The 6,763-nt window shown below is 41.8% G+C and overlaps 1 long non-coding RNA gene across 2 annotated transcripts; it reads left to right on the forward strand.

Annotated features, from left to right (window-relative positions):
* The first annotated feature begins 2,902 nt into the window (after window positions 1–2,902).
* On the forward strand, window positions 2,903–6,536 carry LOC109201107 (uncharacterized). Of its 2 annotated transcripts, XR_003218509.1 has the most exons (4): window positions 2,903–2,941; window positions 3,161–3,255; window positions 3,390–3,739; window positions 6,460–6,536. It is a non-coding gene; the product is annotated as an uncharacterized LOC109201107 (long non-coding RNA). The 2 variants fall into 2 exon arrangements; XR_002061107.2 differs by lacking the exon at window positions 2,903–2,941 and having other exon boundaries at window positions 3,109–3,255.
* Window positions 6,537–6,763: the final 227 nt, after the last annotated feature.

Below are 6,763 nucleotides of genomic sequence, written 5' to 3' on the forward strand. Positions count from 1 at the left end.
ATTATCTTTGGTATGTGGTGGATCAGGAGATTTGCAACATGGATGCAAAGCCGACAAATCTGAAGCAACTGTGTGATGCTATCATGTCAATGTGAAACTAAATCTGCGAGGAATCTTTCCAGGTCTTTGTTGAATCTGTGCCACAAAGAATTAAGGCAGTTCTGAAGGTAAAGAAGGTCCAAAACAGTACTGGCAAGGTGTAACTAATGAAGTGGCCAGTGACTGTATTTAGTGTCTAGATGTTTTTTTCAGTATTTTATTCACTTAATAGCAGGACAGAATACCACATGACTGTGGCCTTGTGTTATACCCTCTCTGCTGCAGTGATGCTGCAGACAAACACAAACATGATCAGACATTTAAGAAGAGCCTCTTAAAGATGAAGGTCTGTGTCTCTTGACCTAAACACATAATCCAGTTAAATCTAATTTATGCTCATTAATGCCCCTCAAACTGTAACTTAAAGTAATAAATTGGTTACTGATTAATTACAGAAGTACATTTGTGAGCATAAAGATGTAAGCCTTGGACCATCGGGATGAAATGTGGTTGGGAAACTTAACAAGCATTGATAAAGCTTCATCAGTAGCTCGAGCAAGAGCTCAAAACCTTCGATCACCACGGGTGGTTAGCAGACTGTGGTTGCACCATGCAGCCTAACAACATGCAGTAAATTGCAGGTTAAAGCAGTCTGCTTACACATTGTTAAACGAGGGAAGGGAACTAATGTGGCTGTCACATTACCCTTTTGTCCCATTTCATCCAGGATTTGATTAAATTGCTGCTCACTTTCTCCAATACTTAAAACTGATCAGTAGGACCTGAAACTGCAAACATTCAAACATTCAGGCCACGTAAGAATCGGTTGTTGAACGTATTAATCTTCTACAATAAGCAAATGAATAAATAAACAGGAGAAAGCTACAGTACTAACAGAGTCATGCAAGTTTTTGACAGGGAGGTTAAACTCATGCAAATAGCTTCACCCAGGCTCATGAAAACACTGATAGCAGATCATTTGTGTCAGTGTGTCAGGATGGTTTATATTTGAGCTTCTTGTTCACACAGAACAATTTTTCTTCATTTTTTAACGATTACCAAAGTCTGTGAATCCCAAATTGTTCAGTTGTTCTTTTTGCTCCCCATGAGGTCACTTTCACCATGTGACAAAACAACACCCACTGTACACACTCGGGCCACCGGCAACTTTCTACATCCTCAATAAAAAGCTGACAGGTTGCAATGATGTTCTGAATAACTTATTAAGAAAACAACTAAATGCACAGAAAATATTATGAAAACTGGTTTATTTTATATCTCCTAGTTTGAAATGAAGCAATAAAAACATGTATAAAACATCACAAACTGCAATATTGTACAAATGCTTACGTCCTGCTGATGCAATGGAGACATCTTCCAGTGACAGGCTTCATCCGTGTGTGTGTGAGGAGGCTCCTAAACCACCGACACAGAAGTGCATGTTCACAACTCCCTCTGTGCAGGCGGGGTCAGGACCCCCTCACCCTGGGGGAGGAGGGTGGTGCTGTGGCCAGTCAGGTATGAAGTGCTGAGAGTGGATCGTTGGTCCTCTGTGCAGCTCTGTCCACTCTCAGCTTCCCTGCAAAGCAATAACACACCAAAGACATCATTTTAACACAAAACAGCATTTCCATTGTTGGTAGCTGCAGCATGTTGTTAAAATGCAATTTTAAACTCAACATATACACACAATAACTATAAATAAACTTAAACCTACAGTACTGTAGGACGATGATTTATACCAGCTATTGGAAGGATTTAGTCTTCAAGACAGTTTGTAGCCAATGTGAGGTGATAACTTACATAGCTGGAACACAGCACCACTCTCCAGTTTGTCATTTGGTCATCCATCCTTCTCATCGGGCTGGGTAAGGCTGTCTTCTGGGTGGAGTATCTCTCTTTGTTAGCTCCGTCTTGGACGTTGAGTGTCTGAAGTGCTGAATGCTGGAGAGGACAAGTGTAAAGCACCTGAAGACAAAAAGACAAAAAGAAAAGCATGAATTCACAGATCACCGAGTTGTTCAATTTACTTTTCTTCTGTTATGTGTTTTTACCTCACCTCTGATCCCTCAGCCACAGGCTATACCTAATGTAAAAACAAGAGACTACAGTCAGTTCACTACATCATTTTTAAAACTTTTCTAAATATTTGTGTTGACATTAAGTACGGACTTACCTTTGTCCTGCATGTCGAGCTAGAGCTTGAGAAAAATATGTAAGTCATTTAAATAGTTACCTGTGATATTAAGAAAAATAGAAGTAACACTACCTAAAAACTACCTTTCAGTCACACAGGCAATGTGACATATTAAGAAAAAAACAATACATTTCACACGTGTTAGTTAATATTCTTTAAAAGTCAGATATTCTTAGTTAGCTGTCTTACAAACATGATGAATAAAAGAGATGTATAGCATGCGGAGGAGTTGTGGAGAGCAGGAAAAAGGGAGACGCAACTTGGCGTCTCCCCGTCCCCAAGGCAGGGCCGTGGCAGCGAGTCCGTGAGTCGAACTCGGGACGCTCTGCACCGGAGCGCTCCGTCACACGTCTTACGCCAAGCGACCGGCCAGGGAGAACTGAAAAAAAAGGACATTTATCTTCTGTTCTTCAACACTTGGTTTTTTGGGGCGGGGCGGGGCAGGGGTTCTCTAAATGAGCTATTAAGTTTCTTGTGCAATATTGTTGCACACAAATTACACATGGAAACCTAGCTAGTTTTCCATTGCCTTTCACAAAATGGGACTGCCAATGTTGGACGGCGTACCAAGCCAAAGCCTTCCTGCTACCAGGAATCCCTGCTTGGAAACCTGCTGGCGGCGCCACTAGCTTTACACCACGCTCTTCAGCCTCAGCTTTTTGGCCTCTTTTCAGCACACCTACCTAGTCCCACTCATCAATGAAGGTAAATACAAGCAGGTCATTCTGAAAAAGACACACAGCTTATCATCTTATCCTTCTACAACACCTAAAAGCACTCTGTTCATTTCTTCGCTAGATTAGCCGCTAGCATACACGCTGCTGTGTTAGAGGCTTGTTGCTACCTAGTTAGCCATGCTGCACACCTGTTACTCTGTATTTGTCAATGATTCGGCACTCCTTCGGTTTTGTTATCCATTTTTAGACAGTAATGAGATCATCTGCACACTCCACAGAGCTCCAGAGTTACTGTTCATAGCAAAAGTGTAATGCTGTCCTTGGAGATTTTCACCTAAGACTGTGAGAGTGTGTAATGGATTTCAAAGTGTTTAAGTGTTCAGAGCACTCTACAGCCTGGTAAGGTGGCAAGTTTGAAAAGAGCAGCAGAAGGTATCAGTACTGTAGTGTAACTTGTTCTTTTCCTTTCCTAACAGTGAACAGAGTGCCGATTATTATCGACAGCTACGTCCACCCGGGGTGAAAGTAGTGTGGGAGACCATCAGGACCCAGCTGGGTTTCCTTGGTCCAGAGGTTTGGAGAAACCTCTTCCTTTTCTTTCATCACAGCTGTCCTGTGCCAGATGTTCTGTTGACCCACTGAGAGAGGCGTGTTTGAGAAAGATCAGGAAGACTGAAGCTCATGGTAGGAATGAAGGAGGACCTTGTGAGCTCCACCAGCAGCTCCCTCACAAGGAACTGTTCACAAGTCCACTGCAGGCACGCCCCAGAAGATGGATAAAGGCAGCGTTTCATGAAGACACTGGAACCAATCTATCTTCATAACAGTGAGTTTTATCAACAGGTCATATGCTCTTGAGACATAGTTGGCGATAGCGATTATACACAAATTGTGGGTGTGTTTAAATTGTAGCAGCTATGTGGTGTAGCTTATAGCAACATGTACTGTGTGCTCTGGATGCTTTGTAGGTGAAAGCAGCATAGTTCACTACAAAAAGCTTTCATGGTCAACATTTCTGCCTCTATAAAGCAAAAATGTATCAGGAATTCATAGATCAAACTTTATGAGTCCCTCGGGTGGGTTCAGCCTATCATGCATTTTAATCTCCTTTCCAATAAACACAGAGTGACATGATTTGAAAGTTGAAATTGTTTCCAATTAACCAACTTGTTTCATTTGAGTTTATCTGATAAAAAAAAATGCTGGTAAGTAAGCTTGTTGCAGTATTGGATGTAAATTGTGTATGCTGCTGAAATATCTAACAGACCAAAATATTTTTCAGTGGTGAATGATATTAGGAAAACCCGTAGATCTTGTTTTCTAACTGCATTGTAAGTAGCAGACAATGAGGGATGGCGTTCAGCTGCAGTTAAAGAGGCTAATGTTTACAGCCGTACCCAAGCTGCCCCCTGCCTTTGGCCACACAGCTGTGTAAATACATTTGGCGAGGTGGCTTTTGGTCTGACTGTAGACTGAGTTTAAATGACAGTTGCACTTGCACTGGGTGACTGATCTCCATTTCCTGGACAGTAAAAGCAGGGTTTCCCTTCTTGGAGTTAGTCAAGTCAGATTTTAGGGTAAGTTAAAGAGGTTGTTGTCTATATTATGCTAAATGCTCATGCCTCCATGGATAATGCTGCAGTTTCCCAGACATGGATTAAGCCTAGTGCTAGGCTTAAAGTTGTTTAAATGGAGGTCTTCACTGAATTATTCTTTTAATCTGGGACTAGAAATAACCCATATCTGGGAAACCCTTTCAAACATCTTTAGTAGCATTATAAATGAGACAGACCCAGTGAAATTTAACTGGGTGATGGGTAAAAATGAACTCCTACCCACAGGAAGGCAGCAGCTCTGCTGTCTGTAGAGACAAGGTCAGAGTTTCTGACCGTCAATCATTTAGGGATGAAAAGTAATCTTTGCCTAAATGTAATAGTTGATTGCACTGCAGCACAGCTTTCTTGATGAGGAAGAGCAGCTGTGCTGTGATGTCAGCTTCAGCTGCCCAGCATGCACACCTGAAATGTTGGTGGTTTCAGTTGATGGGAAGAGAAAGCTATATCACTTTCAGCAAAACGAAGGTGCTCATTGTCGATGTTCTTTGTTTTTGTGTCTTTATGCATATTTCTATATACCTTCCATGGTTAGACTTTATTGTTTCTCTGATGTTGCTCTGATGGCCGTGACTTTTTTGATGCGTCTTTGTTGCTGAATAGGGCTGCCACGATTAGTCGACTAGTCACGATTACAGTCACGACTGATTTAATAGTCGACGCGTGGTTTGAGCTTTGTAAGATCACAAAAGACGCAGGAATAAGTAGTAGGATTTAAGAGTGTAATAACGGACTGAAACAGAAGATGGCAGCACTGCATGTACAAGGATGCCAGCTGCCGTTACACTCCGAAGAAGCAGTGTCCCAGAATTCATAGCGCGGCCCTGCTCAGTTTTCAACAATGGCGGCAGCTAGTTAGTTTAATATTACTCTTATTAATCTTTCTGGGTCACAAATAAACGTTTAACATATTTTCAGGCGAGAATGTAGCTGTGTAAACCTCAAATATCTGCTCAGTTTATCAAGACACCGCATATTTTCAAAAGCGCTCCGACATTTTCGGAGACGTCTGTTACCCACTAGCTCCATAGCTAGCCGGGGCAAGGCTCACTAGAGCCCGTGAGAACACCGGACTCCAGGCAAATCGTTTTCAAACGCACCACCGTCTTTCGCTACTCAGGTTAACATATATAAGTCAGTTAGATAACTTAAAAATGTTATTGTTTGGCCTTTTTTTTTAGTATTTTATTTGTTCCTGAGTAAATCGGTTTGCTGAGATTAAAGTTATAGTTCATACACGGCCGAATAAACGTCAAGCAGACAACTGATTATCAGAAGTGTGAGATGTTCAGAATATACTCCGGTGTCCCGTTATATTTTAGATAGCAAGGAGTTTATTAAACTTTACCGAAACAATCTGTAAATCTCATTAAATTTAATAAACTATCATCTTGTCTTTATTTTTAGTTAGCACATACCCTAAACCAGGGGTGCCCAATCCTAGTCCTCGAGAGCTACTGTCCTGCAGCTTTTAGATGCATCCCTACTCCAACATAGCTGAATCAAATGGTTTGATGACCTCTTCAGCATGTCATCAAGTTTGGCAAAGGCCTGATAACAAGACATTCATTTGATTCAGGTGTGTTGGAACAAGGATGAATCTAAAAGCTGCAGGACAGTAGCTCTCGAGGACTAGGATTGGGCACCCTGCCCTAAACACTTAAAACTGTAAGCTAATGTTATATAAGAGCAGATGCTGCTGGTGCAATAAGCTTACGTTTTACGTCCAATGGATGCATGATCCGATTAGTCGACTAATCGCAAAAATAATCGGTGACTAGTTGACTATCAAAATAATTGTTTGTGGCAGCCCTAGTGGACTTTGATTCCAAGTTAATACTAGCTAGTGTTTCTCACTGGTTTTTGGCGGTGGAGTAAAAGGGATTGGTTGCTGGCTGTTTGTAATGTTAGCCTTGTCTTTGCTTTCTTACAGGCAGGATAAAGACATGGTGATAAATGAGTGTGTGGGCCGTCTGCTGAGGACCAGGAGCTCAGGACACTCAGACGGGGCGTCGCAGCAGGAGTCACCGCGCACCCAATCCTCTGCTGTTCTGAATGTCACACTCCTGCCTGCACATAGAAACCACAGTGAAGTCAAAGTTCCACCTGCACCTCCACCTGTTCTTGCAACAGCATGAACACTGACAGGGTGAGACAGCAGAAGAGTTTTTGTCTATTTTTTGTTTTGTTTTGTTTTTTACTAAGTTAGGAATTAAGTGAAGAAGAGTGATTAAATA

Source organism: Oreochromis niloticus, unplaced genomic scaffold (assembly GCF_001858045.2).
Source record: "Oreochromis niloticus isolate F11D_XX unplaced genomic scaffold, O_niloticus_UMD_NMBU tig00008352_pilon, whole genome shotgun sequence".
NCBI classification, from domain to species: Eukaryota; Metazoa; Chordata; class Actinopteri; order Cichliformes; family Cichlidae; genus Oreochromis; species Oreochromis niloticus.